Genomic DNA, 26,070 nt, shown 5'->3' on the forward strand with positions numbered 1-26,070 from the left:
CTCCACGGGCTGCAGTTCCAGCCCAGGGCCTGCTCCTGTGGGGGCTCTCTATGGGCTGCTGCCTCCTCCAGGCCACATCCACCTGCTACACAGTGGTCTTAATATCTTAATCTGGTCTTCTATGAAATGCCACTCTCCGATGTCTAGGAGTCTCTATATTCTACCTGAGCAAGACTTTCCTATATTAAGATGTGACTATGTTTTTGTATGTCATCTTTTGCAATACTTTTTCCTTTGCAGCATAACAATGGCCTGGAAATCCCCTTTACCACAGAAAATTCTGGTTGTCCTCTCTTTAGTCACTGTTTTACAGCTTACATCTTAGTTTTCATTTAGTACAGCTCCCCTGTGAGCTCTACTCTATCCCCTCCTGGAGTCCCAGCTCCTAAATAAAAAGGAGCCCCACATCTTTCTTAAACTAGTATATTTCATGTAAAACCTTGGTTCTTGCTTGCAAGGACTGGGCAGTAACCAAGGTCTATGAAAGAAAACTTCTTTCTTGCCCTCATCTCCCTTCCTCCATGAGGACTCCAAGCTGCCTTTGTTCCCTCACTCATGAAATTTGATTGTGGCATCTGTTCTGGATGTGCTTTTCTGGAAGTTGTAAGATGTTTTCAAATGTGTTTTGAAATTTCAAGTAACATTACAGAAAATGTTGTGGCCTAAGGATTTCTATCTATGAAAAAAGGATTTCTATCCTCAAGATGAGAGCTTAGTAAGGAATTTGATCCCATGCCTTCTTCTAGGGCATTATCATCTATTTCTTCACAAATAGCCATGACACTTTCATAAAGTCATCAGTCATTTCAAATATACTGCAACAGCACTGACAGCCGTAAGTTTTGCTTTGTTTCTTTTTGTACTGGGTCTGGCTGGAATGTTAACTTTCCCGGCAGCAGCCCATTCAGTGCCGTACTCTGTACTTGTAGCTGGAACAGCAGTGTTATCACACCAGTGTTGTGTCTACTGCTGAGCAGCAGTGGCACAGCATTGGGCCTTTCTCTAACCCTCCTAGGGGGTGGGCAAAAAGTGAGGAGAGAAACATCACTAGGGCAGCTGACCTAAACCAATCAAAGGGATATTCCATACCATGTGGTGTCACACTCAGCAATAAAAGGTGGAAACAGGAAGAAGAGGGGAGGGGTGGGCTCTCGTTGAGAAGACGTCGGTCTTCCTCTCGAACACCGGCTGCATGCGTTGAGGCCTTGCTTCAAGGACGTGGTCAATCATTGCTCATTTGTGGGAAGTAGAGAGTAATTTCTTTCCTCTGCACTTCCATATAGCTTTCATTTATTTTGTTTGTTTGTTTTCCTCCCTTTTCCCCCTTTTCCCTTTTACTTCCCCTCAGTTAAATTGTTTAGTTCGTGGTAGTCTTTATTTAATTATTATAATTATTTCCCTTTAATTAAATTATCCTTATCTCAACCCGTGAGTTGTTCTTTGCTTTACTTCTCCCCCTCCTCATCTAAAGGAGGGGGAGTGAGAGAGCGGTTGTGGGGTTTAGCTGCCCAGCACTGTAAAACCACCACACTTTTCACCTCTCAAATATTGCTTTCTTGCTAATTTATTCTACTTTGCACACAGAGCCTCAGTCATTTCCTAGATAGAGGCCTGAGTGACTCAGACCTTTGATAAGCAGCATATCCCACCTACACTATACTGAGTTCACATTTCAGACATTTTCATATTTCAGATATTTTCATCATGTTTATTTATAGGTTTGCTGAAGTTTGTAAAATAGACATAATACTCCATTACAAGGCTGGGTACTATTTAAAACTTCCTAATATCAAATAGCTGCTGGTATTACAGTAGGCTTCCATAGATAATTGACAAATATAGTCTTTGAAAATGTAAAGAAAAAAAAAAAAAAACAGTCACACGAAATACAAATTTTGTGAATTTCTACCATGTTTTTAAACCAGGTGTAGAGAGATGTTTATCTTGGTTTACATTAGCATCTTGTAGAAAAAAAATCTAAATCCTATTTACCAAGCTGGTTTTGCACTTTATTTCTTTTTACTCTTTCCTCTTCTCCATTCAGCTGTGAATTCTTTCAGTAACTTATCTTCTCTGTTATCTGTTCTTGTTTGTTTTGAAGCATGGATGGGGAAATGGCTCTCCTTCTACATAAAAATGGCTGAAGGGTAAGGGACTATTTTCTAAACTCTGTTGGCTACAGCTTTATTCAGAGACCACAAAATTAAATGAAAACCTCATTATTTTCTGTACTGTGTATAATCCTTTTGACCAAGCATCAAAACAAACAGAAAATATTGCAAAAGTTAGGATGTACATCTCGAACAGGTAGAATTTATTAGGACTCAACATATGATTTTTTAAGCAAATTATTACATATTCATATTTTTATGAAGTAAGAAAAAATAAAAATAAGAATAAAAGTTAACTGGCACTTGCAGAATACTTTCTCTGTTTGCACAAACCAATCCCATTTTTCTTTGCACATAAGGGAAAAATTAAAATAATGTATAAATAGATATAGATATATAGATAATTTTTTTTTAAGAGATGATTGTTCTTTGTTGGCCTAGGAATACATCTGACTTTTGACAAAGTCCTCTACATGTAAGAATTAACCATATATTTACATTTATAGTTTGATTTTACCAATATTGTCCACATTTCCCCAAAGCACTCTTTCTTTCTCCAAGTTCTCAAACAGGAGAAAGCACCAGTTCCTTTTTAGTCTCTAATTAAATATCATTACTCTCAGTTATAACTGTGGATTTGAGGGTTGTTTTTCAGGGTTTTCAATAGCTAAGAATCTGGCTACTGCCAAAATGCAATATAGCCATTGCTGCTATCAGTGAATGAGCTTGTATAAAACACCCAGTGATTTCACATGCAAACTTTGTGGCAAATCTTTATGTGTAGCATCAGAACTTCCCTGTTTTTCTACAAAATCTGACTCCACCAAGCTACACAATATAGTTGGAGATATGAGAAAATATACAAGATTTCTGAAGAGTGGAAGGAAAAAAAAATAAAGTTCTTTGTTGAATAGTATTAACCCTAACTTGGCCATTAAGTGGAGAAGATGTACTTGAAGAAGAGCATTGGGGCTTAAGAAAAATAAACCATTAATTCATTGTGTTCAGTCTTTTAAAAAGCTCGGCTAAACAAGATGAAGATCTATTTAAATAAGAATATTGCTAATACTGGGATCCAAGTCAAGAGAATCAGGCCCAAAATGTGTCTGGGCATGGTGTGCATAGTGATCAAAAACTTTTTATTTGCATATTTCAGTGCAAACCTCTGGTACCCAAAATGAAAGAATTCACAGTGTTTATGCATTGTGATGTCTAGATTTCATTTTCATTGAATGTGCACAAAGGATTTTTTCTTTTTTGATTGGGATTTGATTTTGGTTGGGGGGGGGGGGGAATTCTTTTAAAAAAACATTTTGGAGCTTTGTCTGTAATTAACATTATTTATTATGCCTTTATTATCCTTGCATTACTTATCACCCTATTTCAACTGTTTCAGTACAAGAACAGGAATGAGAAAAAAATATTTTTTTTCTTTTTATTTTTTAACATGTTATTTTAGGTCTTCGATCTATTCATAAAATTAAAATGCTTTATAAAGAAGGGTTCCTTACAATCCTTCAAAAAGCTTTCATTACAGAAATGTTTTCCACAACTGAAGAGTTTTAGTACAATATTAAAAAAATAATATAGAGGATTTATCCATTATCCATCTGTGGGCTACTGGCCCACAGGAAAAGCATTAGTACAGATTGTGGCATGATTCCCAAGAAGGATTCAAGATGCCTCATGCCTGTATCCAATTTGGACAACCACCACAGAGGCATCAGTGTCAGCCAAACATGAAGACATGTAAATATATTCAATACAATCTGTAAATGATAGATTGCGTCACCACCTGAAGTAATAATTGGTGCTCAGGTACTACAGTAGGACAGATTCCATTTCTCAAAGTCCCTTATCTTACACCTCACACACAAGAACATGATGTGCAGCTGAGCACTTGGCATTGACCAAACAAGAAAAGAAGATTTCCAGCTGGATCCTTGAAACACTTCCTTTCACCAAGGAGCACAGTGTGGATAATGTCAAAAGAAGTGTTCAAGCACATTAGCAGAGATCTGACATTCCCTTGTAACAAATACATGATGAGCATCCAGTGCACAGCAATACCCAGCTACACAGTAACATCTCTGAATAACAAATTTAAATTTGGGGGGAAAAAATAAAGGGGGGGGGGGGGGAGGAGAGAAGGTAGCTGGAAAGGGGAATTGTGGAAATAGTTTTATATGGGGAAGGGAAGGGAAGGGAAGGGAAGGGAAGGGAAGGGAAGGGAAGGGAAGGGAAGGGAAGGGAAGGGAAGGGAAGGGAAGGGAAGGGAAGGGAAGGGAAGGGAAGGGAAGGGAAGGGAAGGGAAGGGAAGGGAAGGGAAGGGAAGGGAAGGGAAGGGAAGGGAAGGGAAGGGAAGGGAAGGGAAGGGAAGGGAAGGGAAGGGAAAACATTATTTTTGTCCCCAAAATTAAGTTACATTATGGGATCAAACATATGCTGGGGGGCGGGGGGGAACAAAAAAAAAAACTTAGCGAAGACTAACTATTGAAGACTAACAAGACTAACTATGACCTACATAGGAAACTTTTGAAAGACAGAAACTTTGTAAATAAAATTAACTGGTCAATTGTCAAAGCACTGATGAAACCCAATCATTGAAATGGTTGCCATAGAAAAAATCTTCAGTGGAGACACCACTAGCCAAATTCTGCATGTGAAGTGAGGAATGGTGTCTGGGTCAATGTACATGTTCCAGCTTCATATTCATTGCAGTCTCAGGGCAGAACAGATATAAAAAGGAAATGAAAGAGGTGGAGAGGCTCCACCAGACCATATGCAAGACTGGTCACAGACCATATACTTGAAAGCCCTCATAGGACTGACTTATCACATCATATTGAGAATACTATGCTTGCTGGGGACATGAGTAGAAAGACTGTTGTAGAGACTGCTATAAAATCTTTTTTCTCATAACAGTGGAAAAAGTCGAGATTGGGTCGGGGGACAGAGAGATAAACGGTACAAATAGCTAAGAGAGTTGGCTCACATCCTCCTGAACTCTTGCCATAAACAATGTCTGGGAATGGCCAGAGGCTTCTCCAGGATAGAAGCTGTGCTTGTTCCAATGGCTGAAAACTGGAATTTCCAGCATGAGCTCTGTGTGAATTACAAGATCAAGCCTCCCAAACCTGCACTTTTCTGAGTATATGGAGAAAACAGAACTGAAATGCCCACATCTGATTTCATCATTGCTATTGTCCCAAACTCTCAGTGAGCTTCAAAGAAGGATGACTCGACAGATCTGACAGAGGGTCTCAGAACTGGGCCAGGACGAGTTCTGGGTGGCATAGAGAGAACATGGTTTTTAAGCTCTACCACACCCAGGCAACCTGGACTTTTCCCCATTGTTCAGCATAGCTCACTGCCTGTCCCTTCACCTTGCAGAATCAGTGGTGATACAAAAGTGACATATTAATGTGCTTTTAAATATAGCATTTGAAAATAGCAGGAATACAAGAGTGGATTTAAAAATATGTTTTGAAGATATTAAGTGAATATCCCCAGCAGTTACCATTCAGATGTTGAGAGAATGTTTTTTGAAGACACTCTGCATTCTCTTTGTAAAAATTACATCAAAGTGATATGAATAATGTCTTGTTCTCGTTTTATGAAAACAAAGCACATGCTTAAAACTCCAGATACACACCAGGAACACTGGGAACACTAATAGCATTTGGATTTTATAATGATGAATTAACAAGTAAACAGGAAACCATCATTTTGAAAGTCTCATGAGGCAGATAAGGAATGAGAGAATTCTGGTCCAACATATATCTCTTCACATATTTCTATGCATACCTAATAAATACACTTTACATAAACACATATATGTTTGAGCACACACATATGTGAAAAGACTCAGAGAAACAATTTCCAGATTAGCTTAAATAATAAACATAAACTATTTCAATTGAATAGGATACTAAAGTAGCACAGTTAAGCCTTCAAAATTTAAAAAGTGTCCAAATAAGTTTGCACAGGAAACCTTATATTTTTCTTCTGATATTTGCCAAGACAAAGTTTCATTCAAGTATCATGCATTTATTTTTCCCCAGACGATGTCTGTCTACTTAATGCACAGGATGGACTGTTCTCAATGAAAAAACACTTAATGAAAATAGATCAAAATATTTAAATGTTTAAATATGTAGGTTCATGGCTTATTTACATGGTATTATTGCAAGTGTCTTCTGAAGGCAGAATAACTTTTATAAAAGCTCATTTCCATGGAGTTCATCAGCATAGTATGTATTTTACATTAAATAGTTATTATTCAATCTACAACAAACAAATAGAGAAACAAAAGCACAGGCTTAAACTCACAACCAAGTCACAAAATCCATCTTCTTTCCTTCTGCAACTCCTCATTTCCTTATCCTGGAATTTTATCTGTAACAAGAGGAGATCTTACAGAGAGTAGCTGTCATTGTTACATAGCCCTAGCTCACCCTCTGAACACTGAACATCCTTGGAGAAAAAAAATACATATATAAAAAAAAAATATTGCTCCTATAGTTCAGAGCTGTATAACCATGTGTGCACATACACACACGAGCCCTCTAGAAGTTGTATAAAGGCAGTGTTCAATGACTTTCAGCTGTTTCCAATTTCCTCATGCCCTGCTGTTTCCTTGTTCCCTAAGGATGCCAATACCCATCTTGGCATCAACTCCTGGCTCCTTTCTTCAAGCAGCCTGGTCTCCTTCTCTGTTCTTACATCTTTGAGTTTCTGGTCCCACACCTGACATTTTAGCAGCTTCTGATTATGTCAAGGACTGATGGGTCCCATGCCACCCCACCACCCCCAGAAGGAATGTGTTCAGCCAGGTTCTGTTGATGGAACATGGGTGTGCATGGTCAGTGAGGAAATGGCAAGGAGCAGGAGCACACACAGTGCATGCAAAAGCATTGTGGAAAGCTACAAGTAAATTCAACTTTGGAGAAGTTGTAAGCCATTGAAAACAGTATTTTATAACGGAAATTATCAGGCTGCCTTCAGTATAGCTAACTGTGATGAGCTAGAGTGAGGAGCGGGAGGAGGCATTCAGACTCTGTGATGGAAGGAGTGGTTAGCATTGGCTGCACAGCATTTGGGAAATGGATTAGTCAAGAAGTTCCAGCTCTGTGGTCTGTGGAGCACTTGCCTGCGGTCCACAAAGAACTGCTTGGTTACATGATGCTGAATCTCCTAATTTCCAGCTGCTAAATTGCATGAAAAGACAGATCAGGTTTCCTAATATTTGTCCTGATGTACACAGGCAGCTGCAGGAAGACATGTAATTGTAATTGTTTGAGGAAGGGAAAATTGGTGTCATCATGGATGAAAAAGAAGCATGTCCACAAGATGAGCCTTCTCATTAGATGTGGTCTGCATTGTGAAATGGTGGGGAGCCTTGCATTAGACCATCAATTTTACTGGTATTTGTAGAATACATTTAGATGAGGAATTTTTTCCCAGTTCCTCCCTCAGTCCTGCAACCAGATCTTTACCACATCAGGGGAAACACAGCCGAGATGTCATCTGTGAAACCTAGACCTTACTGACTTCTGAAGGAGTGAAGCTGCTTCTATCTTTCTCAGTTGAAATAGAAATAAAATCTTCAGTGCAGTCTTGCTTAAATTTATTTAACAAATAAATAAATAAATAAATCATGGAGAAAAAAATAATTCTATCAAAGGAAGTGGGTCCCTCCCTCACACAATTTAAACCATTCAGCATATTCATTGCTACACAGGCACTTTATTGTAAATATAGATGAGTGAAAGGGAAAAAAAGAAAGCAGAAATAGCTACTATCTCATCCACATCCATGCACAGATGAGAACCATGCAGGGTAAATCTGAGGCCAACAGGCAGGCCAACAAAGGAGCAGTAACTCTTTGGGTTATCTCATACAGACAAATATGTACAAACATACAACAAATTCAGGACCCCTTAAATCAGGATGAAACAGGAAGAAATGAGTTGCCACTATTCACAACTCTATTTCTCTTTGCTGTACACCTCACAATTTCTTTGTGAATAAAAGTAATTTACATTACTGTTGCTCCAAGATACACTGTGCCTCTGTGTTCAGAGGAAAATTTTATGTGCAAACGTGGAGGATGAGAAGGTGGATCAGTGATCTTCCTCTCTGATGCATATCTGCAAGGGACAGACATAAGAAAAAAAAGGAAGAGAAAATAACTGTGGTGCAATACAGTTGAATGGTCTTGACTAAGGAAATTGTAATACTTGATATTGCCCAAGTAGAAATGTATATATTTGCACATATAGAAATTTTTAAAAAATATCTAAATAAATAATATTTTCAAAAACACATATATGCATGCATTCATAGTTAAGCTAGTATGTACACATATACACAGTGAAAATTTCAGTAACTACTGTAAAAAGGTAACACTGATATATTATTATTTATCAAACATTACATATGGAATTACAATTTACCTTAAAATTAAACTTGGAATCAATTCCTGTACCTGAAATCATCCCAGTACTGCAGGATTTTTCAAATGGTACTTTTAGAGACAATTACTGAAGAATTCATCATATGAGTGTACATTCATATCACTAAAGAGAAAGGACTTCTGACTAGGAGGATTATAAATTTTTAAACAAGGGAGCCTTCTAGAAAACAACTGCAGACCTTAATTTTCTATTCAATAATTCAAGAAAAATGTCTTCAACTATCTGCCAATGGATAAGAAATTTATTAACACACTTTAAATTCCAGAAGTATTATTTTGAACATCACCTATGAAGAGTCAAACAGCCAAAATGTGTCAACACAATAAAATAAAATAAAATAAAATAAAATAAAATAAAATAAAATAAAATAAAATAAAATAAAATAAAATAAAATAAAATAAAATAAAATAAAATAAAATAGAGGGTAGTTATAGGATAGACTGATCACAAATCAAAAGCACAGCACTGGTGTTTAAGACAGGGATGTGTTACCCATTATTCAGAGTGAGGGTTCCTCAGAGGTAGAATGTTTTTCATTTTCAGCTAAGAAACATCTTAAGTGGCATATGGGAATCAAAACCAAAGATGACTTTCTAGCTTGTTTCAATAAAATTATCATCTGCTTGCCAGCTACAAACCAGAAATCCCAGAACATTCCAATGAGCTGCATAGGAGCAGGCTGGTTTTGCTCCTTTACATGACAGCCAGGACAATCTGGAAGCCAGAAGCATATGTCAGAGACATTGGGGTTGGCTCTGTTTCTAAGTCAAACTTAATATATTGAACGGCCAAAATGCAGCCTTGATCATATTGTCATAGGTAAAAAGTTTTATGTATCACTTTTCTTTTCTTACTACTACTGTCATTTGTAACTGATTCCTTTGGTAGAAGACAATGGTTGAAAGATTTCCTTTGAAATGTCTTTGGAAGTCTTGGGGTCTGGATTCATCTTACCTGATTTCAATTGCTTGCCTGAAGCCCTAAGTCCTCTGCTTTTAGTCAGTGGAGACTATCTGCCTTTTCAGTCATTCTGAAAGATCTTCCGTCAAGTACAGAGAAAGTCTTGTGTGACTACATTAATAGTTCAGATGTTCTGGTTTGGGTGGGAGGAAACCAAATTTAAACTGCATGGTAAATTTTCCTCCTTTTTATATGTATATTTTATTTCTTTATTTATTTTATTCCTTATAAACTTGTATTCTAACTGTAAGATGGAGAAGATGAAGAGATAAATCCCAGCTATTTCAGTGTTGGTGGTAGGTTTTCATTTATCAAAGTAAAATAATGGCAGACTATAAGATGAGTTTATCTCAGCCTTATATATCCCCCAGTGTCTCAAAAGTATTAGAAATGGTCTCTTGCCTTTTTTTCTTCCAAACACATCCAGTGCTGGTTGCTCCACAATGTAGCCTGATCTAACCAAATATTATGGTTCTACAAGATCATCTTTGATGCAAATAACTAAACCTAACCCTTCATTAGCCTATCTTGACTGAGTAACTTAGTGCAGAATATGGTACCATTATTCATACATTATTTCAGACCAGGTCTCATGTCTTTCTGTGATGGATCCTCTAGAAATTACATAGCACAACTCATAAATCATTTGATAAAATCATACAGCCAACAGTACATTCCAGTAAGAGTAGGTAAGGATGGTGGAACCCTTTTGGATTGACATCCTAAACATCTCTGTATTTTTTGTCTATTCTTCGAAAGAGAATTCAATTAACAGAATTCTTCATGCTTCTTTGTAAAGGGATATTCAAGGTGCTTATAAATGTTTTTCCCTGACTGCTTGATCTTTGAAAGGATCCCATTGTTAATGTAGCAAGGAAGTATAAGGCAAGAGGGATGCTTGAGATCTTTAGATTTATAGCTATAATACTTTTTCATAGTAGCAATGATGAAATTGGCTTTTTTCTTAAAGTGGAAGTCTCTGTTCCAGAACTGATCTCCTCTAGCAAGCCTAATCAGTTGAAGCTAAAGGAAAACTTTAATCTATCTTTATGTTCTACTTCAATGTAACCAACCAAATTCAGGTTAAAACAAACAAAAAAGTTTGTCTGTGTCAGGAAAAGAGGATCATAATTCCACAAAAAAGAATTACACTACTGATACAAATAGAACTGTTTTAAGCTATCCATTTCCAGATCTCTTTCAGTGGTTCTGTGGGAAGAAGCAGAAACCATGGAACCAGTTAGTCATCATGATAGTAAAGCTTTTTTAAAGCAGTTCCAGTTGTTTATTATTGCTGATTTCATGAAAATAAGCTAAAAATATTCACTGATGCATGAGATTGGTATGAAACTTTAAAAAGCATACTAACTTTTTAAGACTAGGTTTTCCATTCTGTGAGAGACAGACAGTCAGACAGAGACTCTGAGAAGCAGGGACTGAAGAAAGAAACCAAAAGACAAAAATGTGCCACTTTCGATGTGAGAAGACATAGGGGAGCTTCCTTATTTTGGTCACTTCTTCCCTCTTTCTTGTTGATACACAAATATAAGCACAGTGTACAGTCCCCCACAGAATGCTCCTGAGTCTGTAAGCCTTTCTGAAAATCTTTCTCTCTACTCTAATTAGCTGAATTCTCTTTGGAATAAAGGAGATTAAATACAAATTCCAACACAACAGAGGAGTCATGTTTAAGACAAGAATGAATAGTCAGGGTGGAATCATGAAAAAATAAAAATAAATAAATAAATAAATAAATAAAAAAGCAGAAGCAAAACCAGATAAAAACTTCCATCAAACTGTTGTCCTTGAAATTTCAGATTTCCAGCTGCACATTGAATCATCTGAATTCTTCTTGGGCTCAAATATCTCTTAAAGATCAATTTGTAAGATCAGGATTTAGGGTTGACAATGTGAAATGTCCCCTGAGTAAAAGTAGCATCACAAAAGTCTTCACTATATTCATTCACAAGAGAGGAAGACAAAAGAAATAAAACACTGAAATGCTTCAGTAACAGATTAAAAAGGAAGAAAAAGTATTAAAATTGAATTGTTGCTCTGGCTTATTTAAATTTTGAGTGTTAAGGAAACACTTTACTGCCTAGTATCATACAACATGGAGGAATTTAGAAATATCTGATACCACTTTATCAGGACTGTATTACCTTTTCAGTCCTATATTTTATAATTCTTTAGTTCATAATTGAGACCTCTAGCTCCTTTTGCAATACCAAGAGGGAAGGCACCTCAGTATTACAAATAACAATGAGATCATGACTCCTATTAATTCAATCAGGGTTTTTAAATCCAGTCTTCCAGCACAAAACTCATCCATACAGCAGACCTTTAACTAGTAAACAGCTTCAGTTCACTAAAAATGTACACCATCCACCCTATAACAAGCTTAAAGCCTTTCACATATAAAATTAGAAACTTCAAGAAAAGCAATTATGTCACCAGAAGGGAAGAATATTCCTGCAATAGTAGGCAATTACTCCTCTGAATATGCCCATAGATCAAAAGGATCCATCTATTGCAGCTGTAGTACCTGTACTGAAGATTTGAGATTCTGCTCCTAAGTGAAAAAGACAGAGGGCTGGCTGGAGACTGCCCCCCAGCTGGCCCAGAGGTCACAGTACCTCCAAGCACTGGAAAGTGGTCAAATTCAAAAAGCACAAGCAACAGTTCTTGTCTATTTGAAAGAAAACTTTTTCTGGCTGGTAGTTTAATTGAGTATAATTAAAAGACATACCAGTGAATCACCTGAGATTCCCAATTGTAAGGTGAAACAAAAAAAAAATCAATATAATTTCAGCAATTACCAAAGCATGGTTAGAAGGATGTCTGTCTCCTAATCATCTAGTAGATGACTACTAGAAGCCTTACATGCCACTGTTTGCACAAAAATGCAATCAGTTAACACTAGGTTTGCTTTCACTCCTCCTTAAAGAACATGAATAAATCCAAACACCCAGAGTCTCAAAACTGTTATAAAGGTGACTATGGAAAATGATGAGCTTAGTTTATGTTATGATGAGCTTAATTTATGTTATTTCACTCTTGTCCATATTTAAAAATAAATAAATAAATAAAAGTAGATATCTGGGAGGAAGGGGAATAGAAGTTGAAATATTTATTGGGGTGTGAGAAACATTGTTTTCATATGCCTTAATATAAAACATTAAATAAATTCCCCTTAAATTTTGCAGAAGACTCTTTCTTTTTTAATTGATAATCATAGAGTCATAGCAGGATTTGGGTTGGAAGAAACCTTAAAGATCATTTAATTCCAACTGTGCCATGGGCAGGAACACCTCCTACCAGGTTGCTCAAAGCCCTACCCAGCCTGGCCTTAAACACTTCCAGGGATGGGGTATACAGAGCTTTTCTGGGCAACCTGTGCCAGTGCTTCACCACCCTCTCAGTGGAAAAATTTCCTTCTAACCTCTAATCTAAATCTTCCCTCTTTTAGTTTAAAGCCATTCCCCTTTTCTTATCCCTACACTCTGATAAAGTGTCCCTCCCCAGCTTTCCTGGAAGGCAACTATAAGGTTTCCCTGGAGCCTTCCCTTCTCCAGACTGAACACCACCAACTCCCTCAGCCTGTCTTCACTGGAGAGGTGTTCCAGCCCCTTGATCATCTTCATGGCTCTCCTCTGGACTCATTCTAATAATTATATGTCCATCCATGAGCAAAGTAGAAAGGGAGAATCACCTCCCTTGACCTGCTTCTTTGATGCAGCCCAGGATATGTTTGGCTTTCTGGGCTTCAAACTCACATTGCTGGCTCACGTTGAGCTTCTCATCCACCAGCACCCCCAGGTCCTTCTCCTCAGGGCTGCTCTCAAAAATAAATAAATAAAATAAAATAAAATAAAATAAAATAAAATAAAATAAAATAAAATAAAATAAATAAGATAAAATAAGAAGTTGAGTAGAATATCAACAGAGTCAAGTCCTCACAGGGTACTTGATCTCATCTAAAAATAATAGGCAAGACACAAAATCATTTGATCTATGATAAACTTGCAGTAGACGATTTGAAGAATGTGATTTTGAACTCTTAGTTATCTGTATACAAATCACGATCTAGAAACTTCAGATGCATCTAAAACTAAGTTTAAATTTACTTATATGTAATTTTAAATTACTAGCATGTATAACAAAAAGTGTTGCCTATGGAAATAATATTCAGTTTTATCAACACTTAAAAAGCCTCAGTTTAACATGAGATGTAGTCTGGGAAAACACATTTCAAGTCATAGTTCACCTGGAAAAAGTCTGGAGGGAAAAAAAAAAAAAAGAGAGAGAAATATATTTGGAGGTATGAAAAACTCCAACTCCAAAAGCAAGCTACAAAGCCTATGGAAAAAAAGACCAAAGAAAGTAAACAAAGGGTGAAAGACAGCATATGACTATGTAAAAAAGATCCATAACAAACATGGATATCTGTGCTTGTGATGGACAGAATAAAAGTAGCATAAATGGTGCATAAAAGTAACACAGTATCACAGCATGGAAAATGCAGTTAGATTTAGTGAAAAGCTTTCCAATTTTAAGGACAATGAAGTACTAGAATAGATTAAACACTGTAGACCTTAAGAGGTTACATCTATAAGTGTAAACATCTGTTAACTTGTTTAAAAGCCAACTTAATTCAACTAGCACAAATCCTTGTGTGGCATTTCATTGAGTTAGTTAAACTAAAATCATAAACTCCCTGGACTGGAAGGGTTCTCAGGAGGTCACCTAGTTCAGTCTCTGTCCCCAGGCAAGATCAGCTTCACTCACGTCATCCCTGACAGATGTTTGTCTGTCCTGTTTTTAAAAGGCCACCAAGAATGGAGACTTTATAACTTCCTTAGACAATCACTTTACTGTGAGAGTGGTTTCACTAATCTACATAGCACAATATTACACAGCCACAGCAAAGTAGGAGCACACACTGACAGATATCAAAGTGATAAAAAGCAATATAATAAGCAATGGTAATTGCTTTTAATCATGTGAACATTTTTATTGCAATCTCTTAACGAATTACCATGTATCAGCTGACAGATGGTAACAAACCAAGCACACATACAACCTATCACAAATATAAAATAAAAAACATTTGCTTAAACTAAATTAAGCTTTTTACCTCCGTTTTCCAGGGGCTAAAAATATGCATATGATTAATTTCTTCTGCTCAATTGGCAGCTAGTTAAGTCAGGATAACTATTTTTACTCCAAGTTCATACATAATTTCTATTATAAGTTGATTTACATATCACTATTTGAGAATATATTTATTCTACTCACAGTGTTAACATATTTTCCTTTTTCTGCATATTTATTTAACAAAGTCTGTGGGCTCTAATCAAGCTTTGATAAAGATACATAAGAAATGCATCCAGAAGATATATTTCAACAGCCAACAGTGCTTCTAGCCATATTTTTTTTCCAAAAACATTTCCCACTCCTTTGACAAAAAAGGATAATGTAGTTACTAGCACCACAGAGTAACACCTGTCCTTACCTGTGCATTTAGCAGAGAGAAAAAAAAAAAAAAAAATGCAAGAGAAAGCTTGCAAGAGAAAGATCGTCTCTTTCTTCTGAATTTAAACCTAGATCTCTTTGCAGCTACAGTAGTGCAGCATAATACATCTGCTGTTACAATGCATTCTAGTTGTAGTTGTAGTATATTGTAAAAAACATTTTAATATTTGTTATGTTGAACAGAGATTCCTGCCTTCCCAGTCAAGTGACAGATGTGCCCACTCCTCAAGCCCACACATCCCTCTGTTATTGTGGTACATTCTTTTCAGATGAGAAGACAAGCATGAAATACATTTTTTATCACATTCAAGTGTACTGGGAAAGATAACTTCAGGAACATCTCTGGAAACTTGCATTGTTAATAAAAAGTTAATATTATAAATAAATAAATAAATCTGAAAGTGTTTTTTTTTTTTTTTTTTCTCTACTTCTGAAAAAATAATTATATGTAATAGCAAGTCCCTTTATCCTTAGTTTGACAGGAAGATGCCAGGCATGTATTACTGCCTGTATTACATGTATTATTCATGGTAAACTTTTATAACTCTAAGGAATTAGTAAAGCACTAGGCTTACTTTCCTCCAAAATACTTAGAAAATTAACATTTTATTTTATTATTTCAGGTCTTGTAAAAGCCACTTTCACCAATATATAAATTCTAAGAAATAAATAAGGCCCAATTATATCATGCAAAATAACAAGGTAAAAAAGATATTAGAGTATTTCACACTTTTTGAAATACCTCATAAACATTGTTAGAGCTACCTGCACATTACAGTGCAGGTTTCGAAATAAAAATACCATTTTAAAAAATGTATAGAGTTACGTTAAAAGAAAGAAATATTGGTACATGTTGTAGATGTCTTAGCATTTCATACAAAAAAAAAAAACAAAACAAAACACATTTTGGAGTCAGGGATGGAGAGAGGATGGTTACTTATGGAAACAAAGTTCACTGGTCAAATTCAACAACAACAACAACAAAAACAAAAAAACTTTCTACCTGGATAGAGGAAAGACATCCCAGTTATCGCCTTGTAAGATGATAATTCTTTTGTACAATAAAGAAGATATCTTGTGCTTATGAGTTACCACCCACAGGTACATAAAACCATAGCAGCAACAAGATGCATAGCCCTCTGAAAACCAAATAGGAAACTTTATGATCCTGACAGGCTAGAGAGAGAGAGGGAAGAGATCCACACAAGCAGGACACAAACCTGTGGGAAACCAGGATTTGGTAGTTCCATTGCTGTTTGACCAATTAGGGGTGTCTCATTTAAAATGTGTGAGAGATTTCCTTGTGATAAAAAGGCTGCTACTGTTTTCTTCTGTGCATTTTCTTTTGTGAAGTTTTCTTTTTAGTAAATTGGGTACTGCACCACTGTGTAAGCATATTTAAAGTTGCCAAACAACTGGATTTACTTGTGTGAAAAGTGATTTGTACCCACTCTCAGATGCTACTGAAGAATCATTAGAACATAAACATGAAGACTTTAGATGTCAAAGCATTATATGTGATATCAAATAACTGAATATAATAGAAAAATATTTTATTGCTATTATAAAATCAATATCAAATTAACCTGGAGCCACTAAACTGCCTCATTTCATTGTCTAACAAGAGATTCAGCTGCTCAGTTTCCAGAAGTCCTACATGGAGCCCAATTACCAAGATACATATATCATAGAGGTATATCACTCTTTATGGTATTAATATAAAACTAGAATTTCTATTTTAACTTTTCACAGACGTTCATAATGAGATCATATATAATATAAAAAACAGTTATCAAAAGCAGACATATCCCGTTTGACTGCAGTTTCACTTTGAAATTTATGACAAACACTGAAATAATTGAGCATATGAGGATAATGTGAACACTTATGTCTCATGGTTCTTTTTATAAGACTGTGGTAAATAATAATATTTAGAAATATCTTAATCTGAAAAGGCTTCCTAAAAATTTCTAGCTTTTTTTTTTTAGCAAATCTATAATCTGTCAGAATATTTATGCATTTATTATATATTATATTATATAGATAGATATATAGATAGAATCAATGACATTAATAAATCCTATTATTATTATTTACCCAGAGCAAATTAACTGCTGGCTATTTACAATTTTGCTGGTACTTTAAGCCAAGTAACTTTGCCTTAAAATATCAGTTAGATTCTAACTTGTTCTCTTTAGAGAAAGAAAAACTTATTAAGTTACACTATTTTCTTTAATTCATTAACGTTGTAATTAATAATGTTTGATGATTCCCCAAAGTCAGCTAACAATTTCTTTCTTTAAATTACTTTTTTAAATATTACTTTTAATGATTAAATATGCAATCTTTATAAAGTTAAGAAAAAGTGAATTAACTCAATCTAGAATGCAATTGGCAGAAGGTAGAGTCTCATAGATCATTTGTTCCCTTATTGTAGATATATGTCCAAAAAATAAGTGGGGTTATCACTGACATGCATTAGCCACAAGAATGGTTATTTTCACTATATAGTCACTGAGCTGTTTCCCTACACACTGAAGTTAAAGCTGCCAGTCCTAATGAGGATAAGCCTTAGAATGGCTGAAGAAATATCACCGTCAATTGTCTGATGTTGACTAATTGCCTAGGGACAATCTTTCTCCTTGCTGAGAGAGAGAGAAAAAAAAAAAAAAAAAAAAAAAAGATTGTTTGTAACTCTTTTACATTCAGGTTGTTTTCCAGGCTATAATCTTTAGTTAATAGAGGACACTACAAATAGTCCCACAACTTTTCTTCAAGGAAGTAATCTTCACACCACATTTAAGGAAAATGATATAAAAGAAACGCTTTTCTTACAAGATGTCTGATTTAAATCATTGTTGATAACAATGTTCTTTACCCAGAATCAGAAGACTTTGGAAAATATTTTACCACTTTTATAATTCTTTGGATTGTATTAGGGACTTTGCTAGAGTTTGAAGCACTATTTTTTAATCTTTTAAATAATTTGAACCTGACAGCAATGAACACTTAACAGAAAAAAATACAAATAAAAATACTTGTACCAGGTTTGTGTATGGAATGCAAAATACAAAGTCTGGATTGGTTGTTTAGAGCTGAAGTGGATTTGAAATTATTGAGCTCTAGAGCAAAACACACCAATATTAATGAGTATTTGTAACGTGTATGAGGTAATGCAGAAGTAAAACTGATATGGTAAAATTTTAAGCCAATATATAAATGCTCTCAAGATAGTCGTTATCTGAGCATCTGGATGCACATCTCATACTCAGCTGAAAATCTGTTTTAACAAATCTCTGTGGCTGAGGTGTACATTCATGATGTGCTGTGATGACAATAAACCCTGGAAATCCCAAAGCCAGGTGTTTCAGCACCCCATCAACAGGGGGAACTACTAGGTGCAAGAGCAAGGTAATGTGCAAAGCAAACGAGACAGTAAGAAACCTGACTAGCTATGACTCATGTAGATGGGAATCATACCTTTGGATTTTTGGACTTGTGACTTGATGAGCAAGAAACATACACATTTAATCATTACCATCTAGCTTTAACATGAAAATACATTTCTGGATTCTTATTCCAGACAGACTCTAAGCAATATCCCCCTTTTATTCAAATAAGGTGTCTTAAGACTATATTCTGTGTCTCTTAGTTTTGTGCATTTTATGATAAAGAAAAAGTTTGATGAAGATTAACTTCTCCAGCCTCACACCCACCCCTTGTTGCTTGGATATGTGATTAGCAGTTCATTAGAACAGACCTAGTAGATTTAAACATCTTGGTTTATGGTTGTACAAGGTCAGCAAAAGAACCACAATACTTTATAATAGCAGACAGACATTATATTGAGGTTCTTTTTCATATCAGTACTCAACACAGACCTTGCCACTTTTATGCAGTCATCTGGAGAGCAAAATCACTGTTCCCCAGCTCAAAGAAAACTAATAAGCAGAGAGACTTTGCCCTACAATGGACGTTTCACTTATTAAGAGTCATCTCTGGTAGTCTCACAGTCTTCAATTCTCCCGTCACATGTTAAGATCATTTGTTAGACACTTCTAACAGGAAAGCTCTCTTTCAACCTCTTCTGCTGGCAGTATCCAAAGGAACATCAGATGGGATGTTAACTTAATGGATGAAAGCTTACCCCTGAAGAACTACAGTGAGATTGTACAGGCTCCAGAGAAGAACCTTAATGAATTATTGGCTGGATTCGGTAGGATTTAATATCAACTCACTCCAAGTCTGAATTTGATTCTCTATTTACCATGGGATCACACGACGGAGTAGTTAAACTGGCTTCACTGCTTCCTGATGTTGAACAGAGATGCTGGCAGTCTACGTTTTGTCTTTTCTCTCCTAGTAAGGTCAGTCCAGAAAAGTAAATCAAGCTGTGGCTCTTGAAGTGCAACAAGTTTAACATATCATGATTTAAACCTAAACTGCTGTTGCAATCCTTTTATTTTGTTTCACATTTACAAAATCTTGCAATAAGCAGCAATCAAGCTAATGATATACACAACTACTAGTTTTGACCTAATTAAAACAATAAGGGTTTTTACTTTTAGGCCTGTTTGACTTAAAAAAAAAAAAAAAAAAAAAAAAGTATTCTTCCCATGTTTATTTACATCATCTTTGAAGCAGACAAAGTCTTCCTGTTTTTCCTCAGTGGAATAAATAAAAAATGTATGCCATCTGAATTGTTATTCATTCTTGTGAGTTGTTATTAGGGTAGGCTATTCATTAACTGCTCCTTTGTGTGTGGATAATTGGTGTTATACACCAAATTACACGTTTTCCCAGTTTTTCCAGTTCACACAGGGTTCCAAGTCACCATTTCATTCACAGTCATCTGTCTTTCCCCTTCCATGTGACAGTGCAAAAGAGAAAAAAAATAGACTAAAAACAACTGTGTTGATGATCATTAGGTAGAACAAACAAGCTGGCTAATGCTTCAGTCCATAGGTTGTGGTTCTAATGAAGATTATTCATCTGAGCTATCTCCAGTAGAATTAGTATGTTCTTTATAAAGAAGTTCTATGTTGTTTCAAAAATCATTTCCTTTTGTTCCATGATCCCTTGGAGTTCCCTTTGCTATCAACAACAATTTAGATTGGTCAAACAAAAGAGAAATATAACAGCCATGACATCAGGTTCAAAACATTAACATATCGCTCTTCTCCACAGCTGCCAAAATCCTTAAAACAAACAAACAAACAAAAAATAAATTTCTTGGACATTCCTGAAAAACATGTATAGTAATCAGAATATTTTTAAAGAGCATTTTATCAAGCATCTGTAAAATACATAGAAAAACAATTTCCTTATTCCACTATATTTTTTACTTTTTTTTTTTTTTTTAAGAAAAACAGTGTTTTAAAAAGACTTAAAAAAGATACCTCTTTTATTTATTTGTTTGTTTGTTTTTCTCTTCCCTGTTGCTTCACTTTCCATTCTGAGTCATCTGGATCTGGTGAAGTACATTCTGGTTGACAAACAAGATGTGCTTTTGGTTGCAAGAGTCAGGCCTATTGATAAAGTTTGCATTGCCCTGTTGTATCTCACACACACACACGCAAGCTCTTAAAATCCAAATCTTCAAATAAAGAAATAACTACTGCCTTTCCTTTTTACTACATGTAAAGCAAGGCCCTGCACCTACCCAAGGGCCCTGTATCCAGTAATTACCAGGAACAAATTGTAGTTGTCTTAGTCAGACTCTGAGGGGACAGGAAGTATATTGTACCTAGCAGAACTGTCTCACCCTCTTTAATGGTTTTGGGGCACAAAGACTTCCTGAATTAGTGGTGGTGTCCTTGAATTTAACTACCAAGATGGAATTCTTCCATGAATTCCCTTGATCAATTTTGTGACAAGAAATATTCATACCTACAACATACCCAGGTAAGATACTCTGCAGAGTTATTATATATACAACTAAGTATTACCCCACCTGTCAAGTTCACTCAGTGCTTCCTAGCCCTTGTATGGAGTAAGACTCTGAACAGTTTTTCTTAGTTCATCTTCCACAGAGTGCTTATGCTAATATAGCTTTCTGTCATCTCTCTTCAGGCTGACAGCTTCTAATCTTGGGCCATCCTTCTTTCCCTCTTTTCCAGCCATAACAGCTCTTTTTGAACTTGACAACCCGAGGTGCAAAATACTATTTCATAAGTAAAACAAACACTGTTTTATATAACATTTTGTATTGATTAGTGATTCTTCTTAACATTGTTTGCTTACCTCCCTGAAAAGGAATGAACTAATGTTTTTGTTGATGCTCTGTTTCTGTTCCAAAATCCTATTCCCAGAGACCAATTCAAATCGGCTCAGAAAGCAGCACAGAGCATTCAAGATTTAAGTTTTTCCTCTTTCCACCTTGTTTTAAATTTACCAGGATACAACTTCAGCTGTTATTTTATTCCTTAGTATCAGCAGGTGCTCTTCTGACTCTCTTCAGCTAGGCCTTACTATTCTAAATAACTTGACACTTCACTTTTTTCTAAACCAGTTACAAGTATGTTGAACACTGTAGATCCCTGAAGCGACTCTAATAAGGCCCCACTAATTATATGGCTTTTTGTAGCTTTGAAACATTTTTTATACATTATTTATACTTGCAAGTACATTACCTCTTATATTACAGAAACTTCGATTCTGCAATTTTCAGGCACGGAGCTTGTCAACTGCATTAGTAAAACCAACTATACTACATTAGCCATCTCCTTTATCCTTAACTTCTGCTATAATCTCTTTAAAGAAGTTCAAGCATTTGAATGTTCTGTCTACAAATACCATATTTGCCTTTTAGTAGTAGCTTGCTCACAGAGAAAGATGACTTCCAACCACATAAATTAGATCCAGAGCTTTACTTCCCCAGAAATTCAACAGTCTTTGAATTCAGCATTTTGTTTGGTGTTGTAAGAAAACAACAGTTTCATTGGCATGAATTTAGTCAAAGTGACAGGATGTTGGCAGTTGCTCCATACTGGTAATTTTCATTGAATGAGCAGCTCTTGTACTGCACTCTTCTTCATTTTGTCTTGACAGTCCCATATCAATATGAAGATATAGAAATTAATTCAGGCTCTTGATTGCTGCTGATGGATTATTGTAAACAAATAGGCTCAATACAATATAAAATGAGGGAGTGATTGATGCAGTGACAAGCAGAAGACAAGGCACCACTGACAAAGAATTTTTCAAGGAAGAATAAATAGAAACCAGTTTGACTTGGATTCCTAGATGACAAAGTACTTTAAATATAGTCATCTGGATGCTAACAAAATTATAGTTTGGAAGCAAAATAATAATAATAATAATAACCAGAATAAAAGCTGAACACAAGCAAAGTGAGAATCAGAGACTGAAAAAAATCATCATGCAAATCATGCAAGACACAGGAATCCTCCTCATCTTGTGACTGAAAGCCTGGCCAGCAAGGTCCTGAACAAGTTATTCATCCCATATGTAATGGGTATTACATTGTTGCTCTGTTTTCTATAAGCTGTCAATAAACCAGTGTACCCCATATGATCAGAATGGTTTGGGGCTTTACTTATTACTATTGCTTGTTCACCTGTAACAGCTGCAGCTGCAACAGGCTTATCAGAGAGCATGTGCCAGAATGAATACAGATCACAGGGTTCATCCAATTAAAAAGCTCTGAACTGGAATGTCTTCTGTAAAAAGTTTCAAGAAAAAATAAAAATTAAAAAAATATATATATACTTATAAGTGAAAAGAAAGCACTTTCAAGCAAATAGTCACAGCTCTTTGTATGTCCCCCAAAAGAAGCCTGAAGTGGCCTAAGGTCCTGGAACAATGATGTTTGCATCTGTACCAAGAGAGCCTCTCACTTGTTGTCTGCACAGGTCAAAGCGTGAAATGTAGATTTGGCTGACCTACTTTTGAGAAGTTACTCATACTAGGGCGTGTTCCGTAGTAGCCTTCTTTTTCCTAGTAATCTCCAGCTAAACTTAGTTAAATATATTAAATAGAAATTACTGGTATGATAATTAGCTTGTTTCCTCTACAGACTCTTGAACCTTGCATCCTATAGCTGAGAGATGGGGCACTAAAATGTGCTACCTTGGTCTGTGCAGCAGCCCCTAAAATAATGCTTCATTGCATTAATCTTTCCAGTTCAGAAAGAAAAAAAAAAAAAAAAAAAAAAGACAATTTAGTAATGTAACTGCTGTGATATATTTCTCTCTCCATAAAAATGCACAAGCTGTTTTTAATTTCTTTTGTTATCAACTGCTCTTTGTTCTGGCCTTTACATTATTTCTCACTTTATTCTGACATTGTAAGCCCTGGGTTGGACCTTCTCACTTTTTAGAGGTGTCACTGGAAAGGAGAAGTTAATTCAGCTCCAAGAGAAAATTATTAATAGGTTTGCAAAATATTTTATTTCTTTCCTATCTCTGAAAGCTCGGTGAACTCCAGTAGAAGATGAAGAGCCATTATCAAGAACTGGGCATAGGCACAATAAATGTCCTAGAATGTCCACTGCTTTCTCTCACAGCTGACAGTTCAGAATTCTGTTATTTAAGAGATCAGAGCAGTTTCATTTCCCCATAGATACTATAACTCTTTCCTTGTACGCCATGTTATGTTATTCTATAAATAAGATGCAGGTTGTAATAGTTAACATTTGCCCTATAAAATTGATTAAGTGCTTTCCTAGGTTGCTCATATTCTGAGCAAGTGTTCTAAAATATTACAAACTGTGACTCATTAGTGTTCAGCAATGTGAAATTTAACTCTTCAGATACGCAAACCTCCATAAAACAACACAGAGACCTGGGTGAGGTACCACAGTGTGGTCTGTCATATTAATGTGTCCATGAGTATGTAGTCTGTGAGTTTTTTAGCTTAGACCAGTTACCACCTCTCTTATTTTGGCCAAGTCTATGTTTTCCAACAACCCAACATTGTGATTACAACTCTATTGTCTGTATTTTTTCTGCTTTGAGATATCACTCATTATCACACAGTTCCTCTCTGTGGCACTGATCTTCCTCACCCCAAATCACCAGTTGCTATTATCTCCTTCATGTCCACAAGCGCTGCCACTAACTTATTTGGTGACATCTCATGTATCAAAGAAACCTTGAAAGGATTCCTGGAGAAGTTAATCAGTTCCCTTCAGCATTATTTCTAACAGAAAGAAATTCCAAATTTGAAAATCCAAATTACTTTATGATTCCAAACACTTGGCTTCTACTCAAAATGGAAAATGTTCCCCACCATTGAACTAGATTGGACTCTCCCAGCTCTCTGGGATGGTAACACCAAGGAAAATAGTCTTGGACATACTACATCCTGAAATCATCTATCCCAATTGCAGCACCTTTGTAATTAATGGGCAATGAGGGGGACCATTGTCCGCAAAGGGGAAGGATGGCACTTCAAGGCTGCATTAGATCTGACTACTGCACTCTGCTATTAAATGTGGTGAGGGTGTGATGTTAATAAAGGACTCTATTCTGGCCCACCACCCATCCTCCTGAAGTACTTTTTTTTTTCTTCTGCCAGATACTGTGCCCACAAACCCCTCTATCAACTCTTCATGGATGCTCTTTACCACATTATCACCTCCAACTTTTTGTTGCCCTGTTAAGGAGTTTTGAGATGGCTTTCCTGTATGTGGTTACAGAGTTTGGGTGTTAGCAGTTAAAGCCTCCACAAGCCTCCTTATAGATTCATCCCCATACTTTTTATTTCTGCTTCCCTGCACATTCCAGCCCTGCATTGCTTGTGAGATTTCTAATGAGGTCAAAACTCAATATAATATCATTGAAAGGTGTGATGTTATGTTTTCTTTCTTCTTTTTACCTTCTTCCTTTATTTTCATCCCAAATCAGGTATAATTAATTATGCATGAACTGTTTGCTTTATGGAGTGGAAATGAAATGGGTCTTTCTGGATTCAGCCTTTGTCGGTCAAGAAAATGTACACAACCATTAATAAAGTTCTTCTATTGATACGAAAGAAAAGAATTAATCTACCTGCAGGAATCAGTGGAGAAAATGATTTAGGAAATATGAAGTTTTAGTAAAACTGGATAATGTAGAAAAAATAAGCAGTCCCACTGAAGGCATGAAAGTCAGAAAACGTCATACTTCTACCAATTCATGATGTAGTAACATTGGAAATCAGATGCAAAGAAAAAGTGAAAAAGTGATTGCAGAGGGAAGGGAAGGGAAGGGAAGGGAAGGGAAGGGAAGGGAAGGGAAGGGAAGGGAAGGGAAGGGAAGGGAAGGGAAGGGAAGGGAAGGGAAGGGAAGGGAAGGGGAGGGGAGGGGAGGGGAGGGGAGGGGAGGGGAGGGGAGGGGAGGGGAGGGGAGGGGAGGGGAGGGGAGGGGAGGGGAGGGGAGGGGAGGGGAGGGGAGGGGAGGGGAGGGGAGGGGAGGGGAGGGGAGGGGAGGGGAGGGGAGGGGAGGGGAGGGGAGGGGAGGGGAGGGGAGGGGAGGGGAGGGGAGGGGAGGGGAGGGGAGGGGAGGGGAGGGGAGGGGAGGGGAGGGGAGGGGAGGGGAGGGGAGGGGAGGGGAGGGGAGGGGAGGGGAGGGGAGGGGAGGGGAGGGGAGGGGAGGGGAGGGGAGGGGAGGGGAGGGGAGGGGAGGGGAGGGGAGGGGAGGGGAGGGGAGGGGAGGGGAGGGGAGGGGAGGGGAGGGGAGGGAAGGGAAGGGAAGGGAAGGGAAGGGAAGGGAAGGGAAGGGAAGGGAAGGGAAGGGAAGGGAAGGGAAGGGAAGGGAAGGGAAGGGAAGGGAAGGGAAGGGAAGGGAAGGGAAGGGAAGGGAAGGGAAGGGAAGGGAAGGGAAGGGAAGGGAAGGGAAGGGAAGGGAAGGGAAGGGAAGGGAAGGGAAGGGAAGGGAAGGGAAGGGAAGGGAAGGGAAGGGAAGGGAAGGGAAGGGAAGGGAAGGGAAGGGAAGGGAAGGGAAGGGAAGGGAAGGGAAGGGAAGGGAAGGGAAGGGAAGGGA

The 26,070-nt window shown here is 37.0% G+C and overlaps 1 long non-coding RNA gene across 1 annotated transcript in view; it reads right to left on the reverse strand.

Annotated features, from left to right (window-relative positions):
- Positions 1-7,979: 7,979 nt before the first annotated feature.
- LOC311434424 overlaps positions 7,980-26,070 on the reverse strand; it is a 40,924-nt gene continuing 22,833 nt past the window's right edge. The window contains exon 3 of the long non-coding RNA XR_014691474.1: positions 7,980-8,263. This is a non-coding gene — a long non-coding RNA (uncharacterized lncRNA). The remainder of the gene's footprint in view (positions 8,264-26,070) is intronic.

Source organism: Aythya ferina (genome assembly GCF_964211825.1).
Source record: "Aythya ferina genome assembly, chromosome: 3".
Taxonomy (NCBI): domain Eukaryota; kingdom Metazoa; phylum Chordata; class Aves; order Anseriformes; family Anatidae; genus Aythya; species Aythya ferina.